General features: G+C 40.0%; 1 protein-coding gene across 5 annotated transcripts in view; it reads right to left on the bottom strand.

The window, feature by feature from the left end:
* Positions 1 to 26,494, bottom strand: part of BICRA (BRD4 interacting chromatin remodeling complex associated protein) — a 127,951-nt gene that overhangs the window by 91,167 nt on the left and 10,290 nt on the right. For 3 of the 5 annotated variants that reach the window (XM_075917966.2, XM_089769864.1, XM_089769865.1), the window contains exons 1-3: positions 26,113 to 26,252; positions 25,850 to 25,941; positions 22,911 to 23,040 (exon numbers count right to left, since the gene is read on the bottom strand). The gene's annotated coding sequence lies outside the window, so the exon portion shown is untranslated. Of the gene's footprint in view, positions 1 to 22,910; positions 23,041 to 25,849; positions 25,942 to 26,112; positions 26,253 to 26,494 lie in introns of those variants that run through there. The other 2 variants (XM_075917967.2, XM_075917968.2) reach the window with 2 other exon arrangements.

The following is a 26,494-nucleotide window of genomic DNA, read 5'->3' as shown; positions in this document are numbered from 1 at the left end:
TGAGCACTGAAAGACGCAAGCAGATGGGCTGGCTGGAACAGGGTTTTGGCATTTCTAGCCCCAAGGGAGGAGGTGCTGGGAGCGCCAGAGCATTGTGGGAAGTGCTTTGTATTCATGCCCGTCAGTGTGAAAGAAGCTATTTGCATATATATTTCCATGTCTATTCAACCACACTTACGTTGTGGCCCTCAGCATGTGCTGTGAGTATCATTGTGGCCCCCGGGGCTTCCAAAGTTGAGTAGCCCTGTTCTAGATTGTTTCATTTCCTACCTAAGCACCTGAGACCCATGTTATCTTGGCGAAGTAGACCTTTTGAGTGGGACTATCTGCAGTGATCTCTCAATCTATTACACTACCTAGTAAGACAAATCATATGCAACACTTGGTTTCAGACACATTCATTCTCTGTATTATACCGGACAGCGTGTATTTATGGATTTCTGACTCCAAATCCACAAAGAATTAAATGTCATGCTGATAATTGTATAACAAGACACTATATACACATATACATATACATACACATATATATATATGGATCTGACTAGACTGCTGGTTACAAGGCTCTGACTAGACTGCTGGTTACAAACAATCCGAGAAAGAATGATGATAAAAATATCTGACTCTTGCATAGTACCGCTCATCCACCACTGGTCTAAGCCAAATCATTTTTGACATAAGACAAGTCCAAAAAACAAAAAAATAAACCCTAGCACAAGTCTTCAAGAAACTAAAGACAACTCTGCTTTGAACCCCACTGTATCCTAAATGTTATCTCTTTTTGCTCCAAACATACCAGAAAAAAAAATCAACCCTGAGCAAATTCAGATATGTGAAATTTCAGATGGCTTGGCTTGGCCCTGATGAAGTTAGCAAAAAGGAAAGATTGTAATGGTGTCAATTTTTGTCCAATAATGGGAAGGTTAAGAAAGGTCTCTTTGTTGTGTTTAGTTCACAATTTCCAATTCTCAGAGTAAATGAAAGTCTGATGTGCACACAGCCTTTGACCATATGCACAAAGGTTTATGGTGTTTTTTTTCTCTGACTTTATTAAAGCCCACGGGAAGCCCACAACAAGGAAATGCCTTGGAAAGCCCACAACTGCTTACTTGGGAAGCCTAGTAGCAAACTTACTACTTGTGTGTTCAGCGAAATCCTGTTAACCCCCTGGATTTGGAATCTGTATGCCAGTGCTTACATGAAAACTACTTTTTAATCACTAAGTAACAGCAACAAACCCCTCGCATAATAGCAAAAGAATACTTCTCACACAGGGACTGGTCAGCCAAAGAAATGGGCACCAAGCAGGAGATACTCAGAATCCTGTTTAGCCCTTCAGGAGAAATTAAATTTTAGATTTGTAGGTGAAGCGGTCTAAAAATATGGCAAGGATGTTAGAAAAAACAAACAAACATTCTCCAAGGTATTTTGCGTGATTTGTCCCAAAGTTAAAAAAAAAACCACCTTAAGATACAGGAAGTGAAATCTTAAATAGATTGATTTATACACACTTCCTTGGTCCCTAACAAACCCGATTTATACAGGAAAACTATAACCTTAACTATGGAAAGGCCATGATGTCACTAAAATCACAGCTGAACATTTGGACCATTTATCCTCTTAACCACTGCAGAACTGAATCCCCTCCAATCCCCATGGCTTTATCAAACTGTACGTTTCTTCGGTTTTCGTTGGTAGAATAACCTCTGGACTTATATCTGTCCCATCAATTAATTTTTAAAGTTTAATTTCTTACTTTTATCTCTACAATTTTGTCTGCCTTCCATTCACTTCACCTAATGTTTAAAGATTAAATAAGTTCTTGAAGTTTTGGATCTGCAAGGAATATATGATAAGGCATTTAATGATCATTTTTCCTTTTTCAAAATAAAAGAAAGTTAATTGCAAAGTATTAAGGATCAGTAAGATATGGGTGACATCTAAACACTCAGATACAGATTTTCATAAAACAAAATGTACAAAATATTTTAATTTTCTATCTATAGCAGGCGTGGGCAGTAATTTTTGATGGAGGACCACTCCAAGAGTTTGATAAGTGGTTAGGGGCTGCAATTTTTTATGGAGTGGGGGTGCAGGGTCTGGGACAGAGGGTAGGGGACTGGGGTGCAGGAAAGGGTATGGGGTCTGAGATGGAGTTTGGGTGAAGAAGGAGGTTGTGACTTGGGGCAAGGGATTTACAGCCCACAGGAGCTGAGAGATTTTTGCTGTACGCAGGGGAAGCACACGAAGCTCCCCCACCTACCCCCATTCCGCAGTGCAGAGAGCCACTGGGAGCAACCAGCTGCTTTGAGCAGCACTGCTCCCTGAGGCAAGGGCGGGCCATGTGCCAATTAAAAGGCTTGGTGGGCCTGATCTTTCTTGCCCCAATCTGTAGTTATTTTTATCACTAGCCTCCTGAGACAGGAGCACAAGAAATCGAATGGGAATTTTTTACTCACAGATTTTTTCTTACTTTGTAATATTTTGTTTGCCCCTAATTGCAATGGCCAAATTATCCTCATGACCACTGAAAAATATCTATAATCATTACCATAAATTTTAGCAGCTCCTACGGTTAAGGCCTGATCAATTCAGAGCTCTACTGAGCGAGGAAACTGTAATTTATATGAGGGTCTGGTATAAATGGGATGCAATGCCAGATTTACAGATACTGATATAGTGTACTTATATTTTAAAATTTCAAAAGAGGCTAATATTTAACTGGTTTTAATTATATTATTGAGGAAGTCTTTGGAAATACTTTCCTTCCCTTTAAGAGCCATGCTTGTCTCATCTTTATGACAGTATCAGTAATTCTGTGGGATCATCTGAAAGCTCGGAAAGGTTCAAGATGTATCATAGCAATTCTCTGGGAAAAAAAATCTAGTGGGTCTCTTCTCACCTCAGTGCACATATGTAAATCCCATTAGCAACAATAGGAGTTACACACATGCCCACGAAAAAGAAAATAACCCTTTTTCCTCTTGTGTCAACCACTTCTTCCAACATCACACAACAAACAATTTTTCTATCATGCAGGAAGAATGGGGTGGAATGTGCAGAGCCCCACAACACCACCACTTCCTACAGTGCAGAAAGCTGAAAATTATCATTTCCCTGGGGGGCCTCCAGTGAGGGATTTGCAGTCTGCAAGAATCCTGCAGGGAATCAAAAAAAATCTCCATTTCAATGCATGCCCTGCGGAAGGATCTGCAGGAATGCCCCACCCTTTCCCAGCTGTCTTCACTAGCTTTTTGCAGTGGAACGGATTTTTTAAAAAGCAATTCCCGTTGAAATCACCTGTATGCTAAAGCCTCTAAACCCCCCCTCCCCCCCATGCTCACTCCCCCCCTCCCCCCCCAAAAAAAGTCAGCATACAGTACAGGTTTTCTTTTTAGGTTATAAATGACCATCCTACATAGTTAGCAGACGCAGGATTTGTTCTGTTTTCTTTATAAATGTAACTCTGTTTATATTTTCAAGACATTTTTAAAAGGAATAGTGTTCAAAACAAGCATGCCCATAGTGGTCCCATGGATGGGGGTGGGGAGCTCATATAAAAACATCCATGGAATTGATATAATCAGTATCATAAACATGATTTCTCTGGTCCCATTTATACAGCAACTATCATTATCTTGGAAGATCCAGTATCAACATGGCAGTTGCTTTATACATAGTGAAAATATTGTCAGGAACCATTTTGGAGACCAGTACTAAATGAGCTTTAGGCATTGAGAGAGGAATACTGAGTGAAGTTCCGTTTATATCTTTAGCAACATCATACTAATTGACCATAGTCTTCCCTCCCACCCCCCAAGATATAATTAATGCATGGTTTGGGTTTAAAATGTAGACAAAACCAACCATATTTGAACTATGATCTCACACTCAGTCTAAAGACTTGAGCAGGGCTGTGTGATTCCGGAACAGAATTCAGTTCAGTCCCAACAAAATCAAGTCACGTTTTAACCATGTTCTAGGAACGAAGTATGGGAAGAGGAGACATCACTGTTCTCCCAACATGACAGTTATTAGTGTAAATGAGATCTTGCCCTGTATTTGCCTCACCACTTCTGCAGCTCGTTTTCCACTGGCCTTCTCTTTTCTCTTCCACACAGTCTCACTACTGCTGTAATTCAGTGCTTACAGTCTCGATATGAAAGAGGACACACAAAATAAAGTTGTAGTGTGAAGTCATATTGTAAAAGGGAAATAAAAAAAATATAATAAGCTATCCTTGGAGTTTCCTGCTCTGAAGACAGACAGAAGGATAAAGACAGGGATTTTATTAGCAATGGATCCATTTGAACCATTCCTAAATGTCAGTCCCAAAAACAATTAAAAAAATCTGCACATTAAATCAGAAATTTATGTTTTGTATTATCCAATCTTATCATTGTATCTGCAGAGATCTTTCAATAAAAAGTACAAATGCTGACACTTGATGAATATCTGGGTTTTGGAATTCTTAAAAAATCTGAACTCCGAGGTTGTTCAATAGAATACTTCTGTCTGCTATTAATTTCTATTCATAAGGGGCTACGTCTAGAATGGCATGATTTTCCACAAATGCTTTTAACGGAAAACTTTTCCGTTAAAAGCATTTGCGGAAAAGAGCGTCTAGATTGGCACAGATGCTTTTCCGCAAAAGCACTTTTTGCGGAAAAGCATCCGTGCCAATCTAGACGCGCTTTTGCGCAAAAAAAGCCCCGATTGCGCAAAAAAGCCCTGATCACGAAAATGGCGATAGGGGCTTTTTTTGCGCAAAACAAATCTGAGCTGTCTACATTGGCCCTTTTGCGCAAAAGCTTTTGAGCAAAAGGACTTTTGCCCAAACAGGAGCAGCATAGTATTTCCGCAAGAAGCACTGATTTCTTACATGAGATCATCAGTGTTCTTGCAGAAATTCAAGTGGCCAGTGTAGACAGCTGGCAAGTTTTTCCGCAAAAGCAGCTGCTTTTACGGAAAAACTTGCCGGTCTAGACACAGCCAAGGGGCGTGAGTAAACTATTTAGGTTCTGAGAACTAATGCCAAGAATGCACCATGCTGTCATGGATGCAAAAATTGTGAGATGTAACACTGACCCCTCAAGAAAGAAGTCAAATCACCGTTCCACAAACATCCACCCCCTTGCACTGTTGCTGTCAACGGTAGTGCCATTCCATTAAGATAGGGTAAGATGATTTTTTAACATTGTTTTTCACTGCATAATGAAAACAAGAATGAAAAAGTGCATTAATTGATCCAGGTGTTCGCTTGATTGTTAACTGTACGCTGAAATACGCAGCAAGACATACAAGGAAAAACCCCCCAAAAACTAGCATGGACTCCTCACTTCCAGATGGTATTCTACTCCACTCAGCTATGGCCAGCCTTCTCCTTACCCCTCCCTCCACTCAAACCCTGGCTAAACAAACAGGCTTTGGAGCATGCCTGAACCGGATTAGATTTGAGCACTTTTAGACTGGGGTGGCAGGTACTAAATGATGAAGAGTTGAACATCACTGTGGCCAGCACTGACTCACCTGATGTTGAAGAAAGAGTCAAAGTCAATGAAAAAAACCTAACTTATACAGAGAGGTGTTGGAATTACAATACATCCACAAATTCAATTCTTACACTGATAACCTCCTCAATCGAGATAATGGATGGCTAGGACATTATCAACCTAACATTCAATGAAGATGCCCACAGTTCTTTGTTTGTATAGATTCTTGCCTTACTACCTTTTCTATCTAATGCTATCCTATGATCCTTATCTGCTTCTTTTAACTATCCAATCTTTAGGTGCTTATAGGTTACCAATTCTGCCTACTTGTTTTTCCCTTTGATATTTTCATGCCCTCTGCTCCTTGTTTACCACCCCCTTCTTTTTCTCCTTCCCTCCTCTTCCTTCTCCCCTATTTATTTTGGATCTGCACATCTAAACTCAAAACTCCGGTCATCTGAAGAAATGGGCTGTGCCCACAAAAGTTCAGGATATCATCTACACATTTTGTTAGTCTATAAAGTGCTACCGGACCATTTGCTGTTTTTTAAGTTTATCCTGTACAGACTCAGCTACCCCCTGAAGTGTCTAACTTACTTGGTGGCCATATCAGTTTTAATGTGTCCCATGTCACTTTATATACCTTGTCCATATGATGTATATAACAAATCAGTGTTCTAGCTTTGAGAGCTAAACTAGAACCTACAGGTGATGATTTTATCTTAAAAATGTTCTGGCTTGTCCAGGTCTAGCTTTTGCTTTCATGCTTTTCAGACTTGATGTGCTGTTTATTAGTAAGGTTGAAAGGAATGTAAACCACCGAGACACAGAAAGAACGAGATAGCGGGTAAGTTTATAGAGTGTTTACCAGACACTATCATCCTTGCAGATTTTCTAAAGCAATATTTCTCTTTAGAATGTGCTGGCCTTGCCATGCTACTTCACTGATTGCTTTGGATAACATCAGTCAGTTTCCACCAAAAGAAACCTGCATTACTATAAATTATTTGTGTGCCTTCTTTGCACTATAATTTTATCTCTTAGGAAAGGGATAGGAAGGGAATGGAAACACACTTTGTTTTAACTTTGGCCTCATAGGCAGATTGACATACTTTGCAAAAAATCTTGCTGCATGTATGTACTGTATTAGCAAAGACAATTATAACATGAATAAAAAGCAGCATGTTGGCACAGTTCTGAGACACTGACTAAAGGGTCTAATTCTAAGTACAGAGGAGCAAAGAAGGACACTCAGTATCCCCTACAACTGGATTTTGAAAATTCTGAATTACTTCTCAAAATTCAAAATCCTTGCATTCTAAAACTGGAAACCTAAAGATGGAAACGTAGTTCTCATATTGGAGAACATTTCATACAGGAAACTAATTGTACACTTTGGGTCATGTCCAGATCTATGTTGTATTGCTTGACATTTTACTTTGACATTTTACTTTTTGCTTCCAAATGCAATTTGTCTTATCAGTAGTTTAAAGGAAGGAAGGGTAACCCAGTGGTTAGACAGGGTCATAGGCTAAGGACTTCTGTGATCCAATTTTCAGTGATGCCACACACCTGCAGTTTCCAGACCAGAACAGAGAACAAAACATATGGTGGCCAAAGATTGATTCCTTGTGTGACTCTGGACAAGTGGATTCATTTCTCTGTGCCTTAATTTCTACCCTCTGCAAAGTGGACATGCCAATACTTTAACAACTTTGTAAAGCCCAGAGATCCTCAAATGAAAGGTTCTCTAGAAGAACAGCAAAAGATTTTATTAAGGTAAAGGGAACCAAGTTTTAAATAACGATTTTTCCAATTATATGGTTTGAATAACGGTCAAGTGCCACAGAGGCCAGTTTCTCCTCTGCAGTATACCAATGGATGCCTAAGAACGCCAAACGTCAGAGATTTTGAAGGGAAATTGTCATGGTGTTTGTAACATGAGTCTGCTACCATGGAAATGAATGTATCACATTATCAACGTTATGGTGACTTCACTGCAGAATCATATTGGGGGGAGAAATAGAATGGACAAGTTATAGTCCCTTAAACCAGAGGTTCTCAAACTGTGATATACCGCAACCCCCCTCTAAGTTGATCGTGACCCCCCCTGGGGGGTTGATACTCACAGTTTGAGAAATGTGGCCTTAAACCATCATAGTATATACGAGGGGTGTGAAAATGGAGTTCCCCAAATAACATTCTTCTTATAAATGTATTTGTGCTATGAAACATTTCTTTTGCTGTTCATATATGAATTAAAAATAGTTTATTTTGTAAACTTGGATTTGGTCAGCTGGAATATGATTGTTTATGAACAAACTATGCATCAAAAACCTACAATTTAACTGTTAGCTGCCAAACATTCTAACAAAACAGTCAAGTCATTTACATAATGCTACTTATCTAGCAATGCAAGTCCAGGAATATAATGACAAAAAATGTTAACTGTCCTTGCCATTTATTTTCCTATAACTCATAACTGTTGCAAAAAGTCATAATGGTTCACATTTTCACAGTGCCTTTCATCTAAAGATTTTGAGTGCTTTTCAATTAATTAACTTCAAACCTCTGAAACAATGTGAAGTGCCCTAATATCATTATTCCTATATTATAGGCTAAAACTTGGATTTTAGAAGTATCCTAAGGAAGTTGGGTGCCCATCTTCTAATGAAATTCACCAGGTGTCTACCTTTATCAGACTCCTTTAAAAATGGCAGGAAGGGGAGGGAGTGGCCAAGCCATGACCAGAGGAGCTGCCAACAGAACCCAGAGAAGCCTGATTCCTATAAAATACAGCTGCACTGAAGCTGGCTCTGTACAGGATAATATTTACAAAAACTACTGTGGTTACATATGTAACTTAAAGCAATGTAAAATTACATTTTATATAACCATTTTTCTGTACTTTGGTATTTTTTACAACACCCCCCTCTGTTGATTTCTTTAATACAATTAAGCCTTTAAACACTTTCCTCCCCTTTCTCTCCTGCCTAAAAAAATACATTAATTATGTGTAAAAAAAATAATCAATCAGGGCACAATGATTTAATGGATGTAGTTTATTACAACAACACTGAACATGATAGAATACTTTCTCTCCCTCAATTACATTAATGACAATAGCTAGCTGCACTGCATTTTGCCAATGTTAGCAGTAGTTTTGTCAACCCCAAATTTTAGGAGAGGTGTGAAATGTAACAGTGAAAATCTGCAGAATGTTCAAACCTGGTATTTCCACAACCACTTGGAGGTAAATTTTAGTAATGTACAAACTATTTTAAAAGTTTCAGCAATACATACATACATGTTTTAAACAAAAAAAAAAACATTCATTTTATATATAAAATATAAAAAAGTTCTTGGACAAAAAATACATTAAAATTGGCAAAGTTTGAGAATAATTTAAGGATAAAAAGAACATTACAGAGATGCTATAATTATCTAAAAAAATAAGCATTACAAACTCAGGAAACTTAGAATCGAGGTTACACTTTAAGAAATCCAAATATACGAAGGAAAGAAAGACATCCTTCAAGGCACCCAAATCAACCTTAACTCTACCAGGTAGGGGCACCATACAACAATCAAAACTTTTTGAATTAAGATACTTTAGGATTTATGGCCCCAGATTAAACTGCTTTCAAATAACATTCCCCCCCTCCCGCCCCAATTCTGTTTCCCCCTGCCTCTGATGGCATCATGAATTACTGTTTTAAAGTGCAGAATGGAATTCAACCCTAGTTATGGAGTCATGTCAAGAGTCTCCATTCAAAACACATACAGGCATCATGCAACAGTTGGTATTAACAGCAGGGTTCTGGTATTATTTCCCTAACTTGCATGGACAAAGGGTTTTTCTTTGTTTTTTCTGAGAACAGTGCTACAAAACAGGGCTATATGTAAGTTGGTGGAGGACTAAGGCAGGAGATCTCAAGCTATTTCATTAGTGAGCAAAGATGTTGAAAGGGGTCCCACAGTTTTATCTGTAGTGTACATAGTGCCTCAGATTTTTCCAGGCCATCAGTCAAAGAAACACTCAGAAGGAAATATGTCTAGCATATGCAATTCTGAGCCTTTTGTAGCCTGGGCTGCATGGATTTTAAAATGCTACTTTACAGTAGAACTTTTTTTTTTTTTTAACTGGACATAATCATTTTTGGTTTCATTTAATTTTTAATAGCAGATGCTTAATTTTAAGAAAGTTTTAAGAAGCTACCACACTTAAGGATTTTTGCATATCAGAAGGATTTATACACAAAAACTTACTTGGAGCTAAAGCAGGGCATCGAGGAGTCAGACTAAGTATATGATATTTAGTAATCATTCACCTTTTGGAAGTCGTTTGTGTGGGTCGTGTGTGTGTGTGTGTGTGTGTGTGTGTGTGGGTGCGTGTGTGTTTACACATACACACAGACAGAGCAGCAGCAGCAGCAGCTTGGGGCCAAGGTGAGAAGTACTTGTTCATGACTGCTGCAGCAGCAGCAAGCACAGTCAGGGGAGGGGTGCATGTTCCTCAGGCTGAGGCAGGTCCAGGTATATCTGCTTTCCTCAACCAGAGTGAGGATTGCAGAAAACTGTGCACTTTCTCCTCACTATCTGAAGGGGAACAGCTAGCAATGTTCCCATACAAATGTGGAAGCAGCTTCAGCCATCCCACCCTCCCCAAGAAGCTCCTTGGGGGTGGGAGGCGGAGCAGGAGCAGTCCCAGATGGGGTGTGAGTGTGTGCGCCCCCAGCCAGCCCCTCTCATCTGCCTGGTGAGTCTCTTTTCTGTATGATTTTCTGAGAAGTAATCCCATTCCGGACATATCCCAACCCTTACATTGTTTACATTATGATAAGAGGAAGCTGTGTACCGAGTTTGGAGGTTCTAGCTCTTAGGAGGAGTTCTGGGACAGGCAGGCTGGCTCATGGACAAACTTTCTCAAATATATAGTAGCTGCATAACATAACATGTTCTTATACACACACTTATAAAAGGAAACTTTTGGCCCAATTAAATAGAAAGGAATTGAAATACCCCCAAACATATGAGCAGCAGTGAAGATGTAAGAATTCAACCAAAGAACATTCAAAATTATTCTGACCTCAAGCGCACATACCTTTTTTCTTCAGTTATTCGCAGAGGTCTCAGACCAACATTTGATATCATATTCACTGGCAGTGACAAATGGATGCTACATTCATGATGTGCACAGTGTCAGTCTGGCCTCTGCATTGTTGTGCTTTTAGCAAACATTCTTTTCCATGTGCATTCTTTTTGGTGTGCGCAATAAAGAAACTAAAGATGGCGAACTACCCAGATGGGAGAGGAAGATTCAGCTCTGGCTCTGGTCTCTCATACTGGTAGACAACAGAAGCACAATGTAGAGAGTATGTTCAGTCTCACGGAGCAGGAAAAAATGTCATGCAATGCTCAAGAGCAGACCATCCGCCAATTAAGGTGTAGCACTAGCTCTTAAAGAAAGTCCATGTCCAGCCATACTGACACTACCTATATGTGGGGTGCAATGGTGTTAAATTTGGGAAGAAAGAGAGACTGACATCATAAACAATGGCTCGTGATGTAATCGTTTCTCACAGTAACACTCTCCACTTACAAGTGTATTTTATCTGAGCAGTTCCGTGCACTTTATGAAGCTATTATCGCTTTTACAAATGGAGAAGCTGAGGCATGGAGAAAGCCAGTCTCTTAACCAAAGTAAGTTAATGGTAGAACCAGGACTAGAACCCAGGTATTCAGATTTCAGTCCCCGGCTTTAGCACAAGAGTAGATACCGAGGCACAGGTGCCGATTCTGTGACTGAAGCATCCAGGGGAAAAAAATGAGCAGGTGTTTAGCACTCACCAGCAGCAAAACTCCCTCACTCCCTAGCCCCCATCACCGCCTGCCTGCTGGCAGCCCCACTTCCCCTCCCTCACAGCACCTCTTGCACACCATGAAACCCTGACCCCCCTCACTCCATCTCCCCTCCCACTGCTGCTGACTCTGGGATGGGGCCAGAAATGATGGGTGTAGGATGCGGGAGGGACTTCAGGCTAAAGCACTGAGCTGAAGGCATAGGAAAGGATTTGGGGTGCAAACTCCACAAAGGAGTTTGGGTGCAGGGGGGGGCTCAGGGTTGGGTGTGGACTCCAGAAGGGAGCTCAGAGCTGGGATAGGGTGTTGCGGTGCAGAAAGGAGCATGGGCTCTGGACAGCAATTATCTTGGTGGCTCCATGGAAGCAGTGACATACCCCTCCGGCTCCTAGGTGGAGGCACAGGCAGGCAGCTCTGTGCACCGACTATGCCCACAGGTGGCGCTCCTGCAGTTCTTGTGCTTTTTGGCCAACGGGAGCTGTGGAGATGCCTATCAGGGCAGGGCAGCACACAGAACCCCCTGGCCGCGCCTCCACCTAGCAGTCTAGAGACACGTCACTGCTTCCTAGGAGCCACTCAGAGCCAGGTTCAGAGCCTGCGAGCCCTGTGCCCCCCAGACTTTTAATGGCTCAGCCATCAGCGTTCACCAGAGCAGCCAGGATCCCCTCTCAATTGGGTAGTCCAGTCAAAAGTCGGACACCTGGCTACCCTAGATGGAGTGGGAGTGGGCCTGGAGCAAGGGTCAAGTACACCTCCAGGTAGAGAGGGAATTGGTGCCTATTCCCTGTTGGCAGCATTCACTGACTCCTTTGACACATGACGGGCGCTATCCAGGATTCTCTGCTCAGTTTCTCTCTCTGGCTCCTTCCTTTTTAACCTCTGACCTCACCCTCATTCCTGTGTTCTCTTTCCTGGTCCCACATACTCAACTGCAGTCTGAGCTTAATGCTTCCTTCCACTTAGTTGAGGGGGTGGGTCTTTCATTTTGGGAAGGCCTGGAGCAGCCTGCCTCAGTTCTACAAATGATAGAATACGCTCTCATCAGTGGAAAGTCAAAAGAAGGATGACCACTTCAAGTGGGGAGCTTTAAGAGGGACCGATGATTCTTTGTATGGAAATGTGCTCAATGATTACAACCAAGGTTAGTGGGAGGAGTTAGGATACATTTTCAAGTACATTTTCTGGATCTACTGCTGTTCATACAAATTAGCATCAGGGATTATTCTCTCTCTTATTAGAAAGATACCACAATTTTTAAAAAAGATGCGACAACCCTGTTTGAAAGAATTTCATGTTCTTGTCTAGTTGATGCCATGTCCCCAGGTGGTGACTAAAATGTCTCATTTCTAGGTCTGGGGACCTTCCTTTTAACAATGAAACTCCAAGCCTGACTGCCTTCTGTCTCTCCTTTCCCTGCCTTTCCCCTCCCCCCAACATGCTGTATTTACTTGTAACATTTTGCTTGAAATCACTTCCAGACTCACATTCCCTCAACCACAGCAGGAGGAGGAGTACAATAGGAAGCAACGTGTTCTTTTTTTTCCAGGGGGGGGGGAGGAGGAGGGAAGGACGCCTTCTTCTGCACTTGCTGTGCGAAGGGCAGAAATCTTCCTTGAGTTGAAAACCCTCATCATGATTTGCCTAAACAATGAGCAACAATGGGCTGTTTTCTGACCCATTGCTAAAGTCTTAGTTCAAATGCATCTAGACATTGTTAATCACCCTGGTTGTCAAAAATACTATAAGTGAATGTTATGATGGTGAAAGGTTCCAGAATGACAGTCCCTGGAGACTAATGTCCTTGATCCACAGAATAGATAAAGCAGATGCAGTGGCTTTCTTGCCAGTGTGACTTACAACCCAGACCTGGATGAACCACCTTGAGCAGCTTTGTCTATAGATGCAGCAAAGATGAACTGTGGAGCACATTATTTATTAGTGTAGATGCAGCCATGTAAACCAATTAAGGGGGGGGAAGAGAGAGAAAGAGATGGTCACCCATCCTACTAGGAAATGAGCTAAATCTATATTTTACTTACAGAGAGGATGGTTGAAGGGTGATCAGATAGCAATTACTTTTGATGACCACTGGCTTTACACTTATTCATACTGTTTTTTAAATCTATTCATTATTTTCATTTTACTTTTCTAACAAAGACTTGAAAAAGTCATTTGCCCTGCATGAATAGGGAACTTTGTCTGGTGAATACATCACCTTTCAGGTATTTCAACAGCTTATAGTAACAAATAAAACTTTGAACTGAATGTGAACCAATTATTTTTGTCTTCCTGCCTCTGCTGCTGCTTAGAGCTTCCACTAACGTGAAAACCCAGCAAAGTTTTGTTAGTTTTCATGGCTGACACCCAGTTCTCTCTGGGCAGCAATGAAAATGACAAGAATCAGGTCAATTTCACTCTGCTGATGCTTCACAAAGCAAAAAGTCAAAGCAGAGTAAAAGAGTGAAGTCTGGGACTAAAACATGAAGGCTGGGGAAATGGAATGGCAAAAACAGCTTCCTGCAGCAGCCAGAAAGTTCATGGAGGGGTAAAGTTGCCCTAAACACCCCTCCCCCCCACATTCTTTCAGATCCATCTGCAGCCAGCAATCATCTTGCTGTTAGGTGGTCTGGTAAAATTTTCAAGCCCTCTTCATGCATGGATGGGGCTGGGAAAGAGAAAGAGGTGGAATATGTTAAAGAAAAAAGAAGAAAGGTGTTGGAGGGAGAAGAAAATATATCAGAAGACATGGACAATACAATGCCTGGAAAGTGAATAAAAGAGAGAAAAAGGAAACATACCAAAAGACAACTCTGGAAGAGAGAGACCATGATCTATTTCAGTGGTTCACAATCTGTGGTCCACAGACCCCTGGGGGTCCGTGAGGGCACTGCAGGGGGTCTACAGAAAGTTTTTAAAAGCATTGGGCCCACCGAGGTAGGCCTGATCCTTACTTTTCTTTTCTTCCTACCCCCCTCCTGGAGGGAAGTGAGGTAGAGGGAGGGCGCGCAGCAACCATGCATGCTAGTACGTGGCTTTCTTTTGATCCTGTTCTACAGAGGCTAAGGGACCATGGGGAAAGTGCATGCATCCCATGTATGCCTCACACACACCATGCAAGCACTTTCCCACGCTCCCTTAGCTTCTAGAGAACGGGATCAAAAGCAAGCAGCATCCCAGCATGCATGGCTGCTGCCCTCCCCCCATGCTCCCGAAATTCCACCCCCGAGGAACAGCTCCAGAGCTCCCGTTGGCCACGAGAACCCCCTTGCTCATGGATGGGCAGGAAACAGAGGGAAGAGGAAAGCACGGTGAACAGCAGCCAATGGAACCAGAGAAGCTCTGTGTCCTGCAGTCTGCATGTCTCTCAGCCCACACTGAAGCTGACAAGTTGTGACTGTCCTCTGGAGGCGGCTGATAATGGGTCAGTCACTTTTTACCATTTTTCTCCTCTTTTTTGAATATGTCACCCCACTCTTACCATTCAAAAGCTTTTAGAGTGGCGGGAAGGGTTTAATTGTACTAGCAAAAATTGATCTTTGGGGGCTCCGGACATTTTACTAGATTGAAAAGGGGTCCATATGCTCAAAAAGGTTGGGAACCACTGATCTATTTTTAAAAAGAAAAAGTGGAGCCAAGAAAGGAAAGAAACAATAGCAAGAGAGATATAGGTCTCAGCAGGGTAATTGTGTTAGTCTGTATCTGCAAAAATGAGGAGTCCGGTGATACCTTAAAGACTAACAGTTGGGGATAAGCTTTTGTGGGTAAAAATTATGATCAAATTAGGACTGAATAAAGATTTAAAATGGTTACTTCATTACAAAGGAAATTTTCCCTCTATTGGTATTCACACCTCCCCATCAGCTGGTGGGAGTGAGCCATACTTATCAAGTGTAGTACCAGTGTTAAGGCCAATTCAGTTAGGATAGGTAACACCCATTTTTATATATATTCTCCAGCCTCTGTAATTTCCACTCCAATGCATCGGACAAGGAGGTTTTTTTATCCACAAAAGCTTATGATCAAATATTAGTCTTTAAAGGTATCAAAGGACTCCTCATTGTTTTTAAGAGATGGAGTAAGTAGGAGATAATGTATTTACAATATCTTATTTGTTTTAGATTGGGTTACAATGAATATTGGCAAAACTAGAATTTTTGTGATATTGAGACCACCTCTATAGTTGGAAAAATCTTGTTTGGCAAACAATACTACATTAATACTGGTGTAACAACAAATATATTCCACTTTTTCTGCTATTCAATCAGTTCCAGTAGCAAACTGCATTTGAAAAGAGTTGCAAAACAGAAGATTGATTAATGTTACAATTATATATAGTACACAATTGTTTTATTTCATTACTCTGCTATGGGAATGTGGGTTTAGGGAGGTCAGTGGATAGCACAGGTATTTGCATCTTGACTAATAAACTTACTCTTAAAGTAAAGTGGTGTCAGGTAATTTTTTAAATCTTGTTAAAGTCCTTTTCTAACAGTGAGGATTTCAGCCTTTGATGGACAGCAACCAGTATAGCTACAATGGTGCAAACCCCTAGTGTAGACCTGGAAATCAGCTATTTGTGAGTGAAGTTTGCCCTAGTATCAAGGAAGGGGTAAACTCACCCACTTGTAACAGTGGCTTTTACTGTCTACACTAGGGCTGTGTCTACATTGGCCCCTATTCCGTAATAGGGATGCTAATGTAGCACTTTGGAATAGGCAAATCCGCGGGGGATTTAAATATCCCCCGCGGCATTTGCATTAACATGGCTGCCGCTTTTTTCCGGCTTGTAGATAAGAGGAATAAGAGATCCTCCAGAAAAGAGCTTATTTTCCGGAGGATAGCGTCCAGACTGGCGCTTTTCTCCGGCTTATCTACAAGCCGGAAAAAAGCGGCAGCCATGTTAATGCAAATGCCGCAGGGGATATTTAAATCCCCCGCGGATTTGCCTATTCCAAAGTGCTACATTAGCATCCCTATTACGGAATAGGGGCCAATGTAGACACAGCCTAGGGGTTTATACCAGTTTAGCTACTCAGTGTAGGTAGCAGATGAGATCAGGACAAATCCCCAGTGTTGACAAGACCTCAAACATCTTCCAACATATAAAATCCATTGATAAAGGCAAGTTGGGTCATTTTATTATTTTTTTAAAAGGATAAAAGTGGACACTGAATATGAAAGTCCGTGACTTGCACTTTCAATGAAAATGTATTACGCATCTTAGTGGTAACCAAGATTATTTAAAAAAAACAGGCTTTCCTTAGTCTAACTGGGGGAACATGAGAAGACTGACTGGATAGCTGCTTACTGTACTACAAAGGTTAGTCTTGTTCAAACGTCTTTACTAGGAGACAGATATGGAAAGGATGACAATTACAGTTGAGGTTCCAAAGCCCTTGGGGCTGGGGGGAAACTCTGAGGTGTATTCAGAGTTGGCTGGGATGTGCCATCAACTTGTCTGAATGCTTTATATAGAAGATACTGAATAGACAGACGTGTGAATCCACAGATTTGAGAAAGCAAAAATGGACTGATTCCAACCACAAATAATGAGACAGCAACACTGCTTTGGGGATGAACGGATACCTCTGATGGTTAACAGTTAATGCAGGTGAAATCAAATGTTATTCAAAGGAAGGAAGGAAAAGACAGAACAATCCTGCAAAGATTACTGATAAATGAAAATTATTAATGAATGACAGCCAGTATATTTGCCTCAGCACCAGAACTACTTCTGAAACAGTGGTTCTTTGCGGCCCAAATGATACCTCAAATGTATGTTGGCAAGGTTTCTATTTATTTTAATGGGAGTCATCTGCACACAGAGGAAGGCACAGTTTCCTTCTTCCCTTGAGAGTCAACATGGAAAGAGATGGTCCCTAATGTAAGTGATTTATGAAGTTACCCTCTAGATTGTGTAAGAGTGTGTTTACTTTCCTGATTATTCTAATGCCACTAGTATATCATTGTGAATCCCTCAATAGAAAACCACCACAGATATTAGGAGTATATAAACTAACAGTACTGGTACTTTTTGTGAGAAGTGTGTAACTGCATAGGATTGTAGCTTGACAACACGGAAGGCTGAAGTCCTCAACCTATCTAGCCTACATCAGAGGTTTCTCCTGCACTCTCTCACCAACTGGCTTGACTCATTTGGAAGGACCATCTCAGGAAATAAGAAAACAGCTCAGTCTCCACATCAAAATTCAGGCTTTCTAATGAGATTACCACTATGGTTGCAAATGTATGGAAGTAGTTCTCATAACATGAAGATTAAGGCCCTGACTACACTGGAGAATTTTAGCATATTACATAACATTAGCCTTTGTATGCCATACATACAAACTTTCTAAATGCATAGTTTATATTAGGTAGGTGAATGACTAGTCGACTATTGATAAGCAAATACCTGATGCTGGGCTCCCCGTGGCGTTTCAAAGCAGCAGTGTCGCATGGAGCCTGGCTCCATGTGGTGCAGCTGCCTTGAAACGTTACAGGGAACATGGGGCCAGCAGGGGGACTAATTGAGTCCCCAATAGGCCCTGTGCTCCCAGCAGCGGTTTTGCCTTTGAAGTGTAACAGTGGCCCTGGGGCTGTTGCTACACTTCAAAGACAGAGGCGCCCGCATCGACTATTTGATTAGCTAATTAATCAAAATTTTACATCCCTAGTTTATATTGTTTACATCGGCCCTTCTAGGAGTCTAAATAATGACTACTAACCGGGCAAGGATGCTGGTAAACTCACTAGCACATTACAGTTAGTCCTCTACCGTCCCATCACTTGTTTGGAAGTTTTTGGTCTGTTTTCTGTATCTCCACAAGCTACTAAACATTATGGCTGTGCCATGAACGATAGGACAGATTTCCAGGTGGCAATGTGCTTGCGCTGTTTCACTAGGCCAAGTTGTGTGGATAAGGAGATAAATGCTACTGAAATACGACATACTGTTCAGGCTCTGAAATGTTAATGTTGGCCTGGGTGTGACTGGCACATCACACAGTGTAATTCTCTAATGCAGAGAAGGCATCACCCACTGGAAATTGGTTGTGATTTCTTTTAAACAAAGTATTGTGAATGGGAGAATATGCACATATGGCCTGACTAGTACACAGAAAAAAAAATCTAACAACTAATGTGAAATACCAGCAAAGAGTCACAGCACAACGAAAGTGAAATAATTTATAACTGGCACTGCAGTTTGCACATATGAAATAATTCAGGATTTTCACTATTGCTTGACAGAATGTAACTAGATTAAAATTCACTACAAACAGATCCTATGGTACTTATATAACATTTATGCACATATATTCTGCATATTCTTCATTCATTAAGAGACTTCTCCATCTGGTGTCAACTTTTTGCAGAGTTGAGAGAACCCAAAATGGAAGCAGAGCCTAGTTGTCTGCCAATGGATGCAGATTAACATACATGCAAGCACATCAGCTGAAGGTAAGTGATTAAATGTGAATAGTTATAGTAGAAGCAGTAGTTCTATTCAGGAAAGATAGAGGAGGAAGATAGATGTTTGCAAAACAAACCATGTCTGTGGATGTACATTGTGTGAGTAAACAAACAAACAAACAAAGCCAGACTTTAGAATCATAGACTCCCAGGGCTGGAAGAGACCTCAGGAGGTCATCAAGTCCAGCCCCCCGCCCAAAGCAGGACCAATCCCAAATAAATCATACCAGCCAGGGCATGGATTGCCCGTGCCTCACATAGACATACTCTCCCCCTCCCGCAGCACCCCACCACCACCACGGGGGGGGGGGGGGGGAGAATAGGAACTTGGGAAAACTAACACTAAATGTGGCATCTTCATCCTTTCTAACAGCTCCAAATCCATCACCATCTACATAATTTTTCCATTAGATTTGGAGGACTAATCTTTACTTAGGCTATGTCTACACTTGCAGCAGATCAACAAAACTTGTCATTCACGGAGGCTCATCCCTGCCTCATCCATGAGCAACAATGTTTTGCTATGGCAAATGAAAATGTGAACACTGCTCTGACAGCTGGAGTACTCTGCTGTCCACAGAGTGAAACCTCCTAATAAGGAGTAGACATGTTTTGTTGATAACAGAGATGACAGTATACAAATACACTGACTTTTAGCAACAGAGCTGCACACCTTTGTTACTAAAAACTTCATAGTGTAAACATATCCTTAGTACCAATTCTTTTAAGACTTGGGGTATAACAGTGAGATATTTTTAAAAAATTGTAAGGAATGAAATCTAAACAGCATGCTGGATTATCTATAATTTCCCTCAGTCTTTAAAAAGGCAACTCATTTTATACATGTAAATTCCCTCGCCAAAAACCTTCACCCCAACCATTAAACTACTCTCCAAGATATTAAAATGAGGATAACACAACTTAAAAATATTTGTGTTTATCACAACATAGAAAGATAGTTATATATGAGTATATAAAATGTATGTAATAAGTTCAAATAAATTGTATAACTGCAAACTACTACCCGGCATTATTACAACCTTTGTCCTTCCTTCATCCTATTTCCCTCATATAATTTAACACTTCTACTTGTGGTGTCATGTCTGTAACTAGGACTTAATCCTGCAAACACATAAGCACATTTGACTCTTCACTCGGTGAGAAGTCACACTAAATTAATGGCCGTAAACACCAGTGTAGTCATACCTAAATGTTTCCAGGATCAAGGCCTTAGGTTCCAAAGCTAGACTACCCACACCCATCCAGAATCCTAGTGAACCTGAGTCTTTCCAGCCACAACACACCACAGGACAGGATGATGACAGTAAACTCTTTAGGATAGGGAGCTCTGTTTATTTCATTTGTCTTGAAAGCACCTAAGATGCACTTTGCATGCTGTATAAATGATCTTCCTGCTTTTTCTTCACACAATGACTTCCCCCTGATGTTTTACAAAAATAATGGAATGAAAATTCTGGGTCAAAAGTAAGCAGGTTGTTAAAAGTAGAGAAGTCAGTGTGCACTTTCAAATAACTTGGTCTGTCTACAGGGCATAAACCCTGCCTCGTGTATAAAACAGGTGGGGGTATGCACTTTGAGAAGTGTATCTCTAGGCACTGAATTATTTCCTCCATGTTTTGTAAATATCATCTATAAAGGCTTTTTAGCTTCCATGTTGTAGTTTCACTCTGAATGTGAAAGAGGGATAGGAGAAACCTAACAAGTGTATTGTTTTATATTTCACATATTAAGGCTCTAAAATGGAGTGTAGTGTTTGGTTTTTAGAAAAAAGGATGCTATGGTAATTTCAGAATAAAATGGAACACCAAATATTAATGTTTTCAATTAAGAATGGTTTGGGAAAAAATCAAAGTTAACTGTAGCATTAGAAATACATTTACACTTGGAATAGAACTAAAAAAAAAAATTATATACTTTCAGTTCCCACTTGGCATAGTACAGTGAATCTGCATCAAGTGGCAAATTAGCAAATAATATCTGGCAAAAGACAGGAACTTTGGTGCTCAGGAACAAATGCTACATGTACCAAAACTATACAGCTCTGAAAACAGGATCCCTGATCAATTCAATTCGTCATTTTTGGAATCACAAACTCTAAGAAAAAAATTAAAAGCTGCTGCATTGGATCAATTTTAAAGGTTGCATTAGTCTTACAATTATAACTGAATGCTTAGCTTAGCAAGAACACAAAGCAAAGGACAAAATGCAGAGATTGTAAGGTTTTGATTCTAAATGATGTAATCTGTAAAAAGTCACAAATAGATTCGTTAAAAGCGAAGTACTTGACTACTCAAGCACTTAAAAAGGAAACAACCACATATCTACTATTCTGAAGCTCAACAATAAATGAGGCTAAATAAATGAAATAAAGCCACCCATATCACTTTGACTTCTTGTTCTAGAAAGATCATGGATGTTTAGTGCAATTATTTTAATTAAAAAAATACCGATTGCAAAATTGATCATATTTTATGTACTGAAAAGCAATAAAATTCTAAATACACTTCAGTGAATCATGGAGCATAATAATGTGATCTTATTTTTTAAATGCTGTTTAAAACTCTAATTTGGGCACAACAGAACCAATGCATCTCAGCATCTAGCTATTTCTAAACACCTTTCCTCGTGTAGCTGGCAGTAAACAGTTTTGATATGTAGCACCTGTGCTCGCAGAAATATCACTACAGAGCAATACAGACAACAAGAGTTTGAATCAAAAGGTTCTGGTCAATCACAGAGAAAGAATTAATCAATAACATATAGTCCCAGTCAGTCTGAATTGGTCAGTTCTACTTTTGGTTCAAATAAGTTTAATTCACAAAATTCAATTACTTTTCAGTGAAGCCTGTGTGTTGTTTACCTTGATAACCTTTTAAATATATAGATATTTGGATACATTTTAGTAGAAATCTACCAGATTTGACAATAAAGAGATATGCAAAAGCTAACAAAAAAATGAGCAGAATTATTGCGTTAAAATATCCCTCCATCACCCAAAATAAGGCCAATGCTCTGTCAAAAATATATTTTTGCCACCTAAAATTTAAGACAAGCCATAATTGGCACACAAACGGAAAACATGAACAGCATGGATATAATCAATTGCAATTTTATTTACCAAATGTATTTTTAAATGTACGCAGCCAAACTTCAGGACCACAAAAAAGTAGAGAGACATCCATTTGCCACAAAGGTTAATAATGTTCATTTCGTTTTCTTTACCAGACACCGTAACCAAAGCTGCACTGTATTGTTTTTAAATAAATCAGGGCTGAGCAGACACACACACGGGTTTGCAAAGCAATTCCAACAACACAAGTATGAAATTTCATAAGGGAGGAGCAAGTGAAGGATAACCCTTAACTGGCAGGTCTTCCCCCCTCAGTGGAGCTCCATAGCGTGTCAAATCCCAATGTATCGTTTGTAATACCTTGCAGAGCAGCAACCATAAAGACCAGGCTTTTTTGACACTCCAGATCCGTTTTGTTTCACCTCTCCATTAAAACATTTATTTTAAAATCGAGCATAAGACAAGACCAATCTGTGGGCATCCTTCTTGATTTTTACTTGGGAGGAGTGGGGGGCGGGGTAATAGAGACAGACGATGGCTTTACAACCTCAATCGAGAAATCAAAATCAAGTCATAATCATCCAGCACCGCAAACTAACAGCTTCTTTTTTTCCTTCCCAAAGCCCCCACCCCTTTATAGAGGGAGGGGGAGAAGGGTAATCTCAGAAGGCTGTGGGGATCTGAGAAAGGGGCACCCAGCACCCCTCTTCCCATTGCTCTGTTTGTGCACGACACCATAACACGTTATGTATCATTTTATAAAGCTACATTGTATTCTATAGACGTGACCTGCAGACGCAGTAACAGGAGGCTGTTTGGGGGGGAACTGGATTGGGGGAGCAATGGAAAGGGAACAGGGATGTTACCCTAGGAGGGGTGCAAGGCTCCCTTCCCCCCTCTCCTCCCCAGTTTTTTTCGCCCTGTCACAGCCCTGAGTTGCAGGTAGAGAGAGTTAAGAGATTTAAAGAGAAATTGCTACATTGTAACAAACTCACCGTGATGTTTGAGCAGCAGTCAGCGCGGGGTCTCCGAGACATCCCCGCACGGGCTCCGGAGGCAGGACCCCGGCAGGCACAGACACATAGCGGTTCAGCGCACTGCCTGATCACATTTCGGCGGCGCTTCCTAAAAGGCCCGGCCCGTGGGAGAGGGAACAACGAGTGTTACTCGGCTTCGCTAAAAAAAACTTCACTCGCCTCTAGTTACAAAAAAAAAAAAAAAAAAAAAAAAAAAAAGGTTTCACTTGCCCTCCCCCCCTCCAAAGCATTGGTGCTGCCCCACCCTCCCCCTCTTTCGAAAGAGCCACATGCGCCAGGGAGACGGCACGGAAGCACCGTCGGGCTGTCAAGCTGGAACGAGTCAGATTTAAAGAGGCAGACGTGCCAAATGTCGCTCATGTTTCAAATGTAATTTTAAGGCAGTTTATTATGCAGCTCCCTCATACGAGGAAACATTTTGCAGCATCTGGATACATCTGAGCGTTTATTTCAAGAGCACTTAAAACCTAATCTTTTATATTTTTAAAAAACAAGCTCTGAATTGTTGCAGCTTGACTAGAAATTAAAATGGATTTGTTTAAAGATGTTTTCAAAGGCATCTATATTAACAGGTGTTACATCATTCTACTCCACTGAACGTCTCGATGAAACACATACTTCAAAATCTCTTCATCAAAGATAATTTTAAAACGGTCTTGGAAAAAAAGGCCAAAATGAAAGTCTCGCTGGCTTTATCTATAGTAAAAATTAAAAAAAAAAATTGCAAACACCCAGGTAAGCAACCCAATACAACCTACTGGTTACCTACAAAATGTCAACAGCGTGGAACAGACTTGTCCTCAAGAGAGTCAAGTAACACGGGCCCACAATCCTGGGCACAAGTAATTGTAGGATTGGGGTCCAGTTATCCAATTTTGCTTCAAGCAAAACTATACAACATGGATCTGAAAATTATTTCAGCAGCTGACAGGATCTCTACACTAAAACTCCCTGTGCATTTCAAAATGATCCTTAAAATATACTCAAAGCCTAGAAGATTCCAGCCATTTGGGCCTCAAATGCACAAAATTTAGCAAGTTTACTTTCCCTCTAGGTTACAAGGTCACTTATTTGGATGGGAGTGTGTGGGGAGATGGATGTATTTAACTTGATCCTGATCCCATTAACATCAATAGGCATTTTTCACTGACTTCAATAGAAGGTTCAATCAGTGTTTGGTGTTTTCAACTTGATAATGATAACTTCATTTTCTTGCCTTTGTTTAATTAGCTCTTAGGCCCCGATCCTGGAATGAATCCACATAAAGCTCACTGCAGAATCAGAGTATAAGGCCCTGATCCTGGCAATCCTTAAATACATTCTTAACTTCAAAAGTATCTGGGCAGTCCCACTGAAGTAAACTAGATTACGCATATAAATATTACAGTTTAAGTATGCAAGTGTTTACAGTAGCAAGGCTTAAGAACCACAGGAACTGCTTATTTTTATAAAGCACCGTAAAAACATTAATATGTAAAATTTTAAGAAGCGTATCTGTAGTTTGCAGTTTGTAAGGGACCCTAAAATCAATTACTGAGTTTTAAATGTTACTGTTTAAAATGTTTAAGATAGCGCTGCTACTGTTATTTATTAATCACCAATCTTTGCAACCCATTATATCAATTCAGTTTGAATGATAAAGATCACTCAATTTAAGAGGAAAATATTATTTCAAAGGAAATGGGAATGATTAATATCTATAGAAACTTCTGATATAATTTAGTCTCTGGATTATAATCATTTTATTTTTCTGTAACAGCAATAAAGTGACTCGAATCAATAAAATGTATAATCATTTTAATGGATGCATAATATAGGTATACATGAAAGAATGCAGAATAGTAATGCTAGTACTAATTATAGAAAAAAAGGAACATTAAAACTAAACTGTCTACAGTGGATAACACAGACCACCACTGCTTTGTGAAAGCAAAGAAAAATCTCGTAAGTGAATACAAATTTAATTTATTTACAAATTTAAATAATGTTCAATGACTGCTACTTTCGTCCCCTAAAATAGGTTTTCTGGACTTGAGCTATTATTAAGTGTATTTTGATGAGAAATTTCACTAATTCCCATCATATTAAATCTTGACTGGAGAGAAATCCTGGTCCTGCTGAAGTCAGTAGAAGTTTCAATGGGGCCAGGATTTTACTCACAGTATGTACTTCTTACCAATTATTAGTTATATTCATATTGTGCCTTCTTGGTATGTCACATCAGCTCCAATCCTGTAAACATTCATGTCCCTAACTCACGTGTTTAAAATTAAGCATGTGCATAAGTGTTTGTGGGATTATGGTCTATGTTACTTTACAGTTGGGTATGGGATGCACTTCTTAGTAACTATAGATAAAGAAAGGTTTCCTTAGTGGCAAGCAGCACTAGCTACTGCGATTCTTAAGACTGTCCAGCAAGTACCTCAGATTTTAAAATAAGTTTACAGGTCTGGAACAAAAAAAATAGTTCATGGAGCCATTTATAGTCATTTGTTTTAAATGATAGTTTCTTATAATTGTATTTCATAATCAAAATGGATTGAAAACATGAACTTTAGTGTTGGACAAAATAAGTATGCAGTTACATTACCCATAATTTGTCACAAGAACCAGTGACATTTAGCAGGCTAATGGTAAAAAATAATCTTCCCCACTCTCCTCTAGTAATGGTAACACTGGCAAAAGATTAAACTGACATCCAAGAACAGTAATATCTAGTCTTGCTGATGGGAGTCAATTAGTATGAAAAGGAATTACAGGATAATTTAACTACTATGAAAAAGAAAGGATTTTTTAAAATGTAAGCTCTCTTTAATATTTTAACATCAAGTGAACATACTGACTTTGATATAAAACACAAAGTTATATTTAACAAAAAAACTGGCTCAATTACTTACAGTTTTAGGGCCAAATTCTGCAAAGACTTTCCACTAAGAGTAAGCACTGTACTAGGCAGTAAATATTTGTAGAATCAGCTCCTTAATTAGTGCTAAGACAAAAAATAAAATGTCTTTCATTTCATTATATTACATGTTTACAATATTTGTTTTTTTATTAATGGCCATGAAAGCCAAAGTAGCTAGCAAAACCTTATGATTGTTTTGGATATTAGACATAGCTACATACAGGAAGAGCACACGCATTTAAGCAGTCTACATACTTTGAGTTTATATACTGAAGGTTACCAGTACTGTACATTCGAGCACAATCTCAAACTGGCTGTGTTCAGGCAGTACAAAGCACAGCTCAAGCAAGGGTCCTCAGCATACCAATTAAAAACTGGTTCTACCAGAGAGAGAAAGACCTCTCCTGATTGGTTAAAAGTGGAGCAGCTCAGAAAGCAATGGGAAGGGCTATATGCATCATCCTGCATCCTGATTAGACAGGTTAAATGTGATTGACCAGTGTGGGCAATTAATAATCAAGAGGCAGGGCTTTCTGCTTTGTTTATACCCTTTGATTGGCTGAATTTGAATTAGATATACATTCTGTTTATACCTGGGTGGGACTATGGAAGGGTTTATTTTGGTGCATTACACTAT

Source organism: Pelodiscus sinensis, chromosome 18 (genome assembly GCF_052426305.1).
Source record: "Pelodiscus sinensis isolate ZL-2025 chromosome 18, ASM5242630v1, whole genome shotgun sequence".
Taxonomy (NCBI): Eukaryota; Metazoa; Chordata; order Testudines; family Trionychidae; genus Pelodiscus; species Pelodiscus sinensis.
The sequence above is the reverse complement of the archived record's forward strand: the minus strand, read 5'-3'. Positions and strand labels throughout refer to the sequence as shown.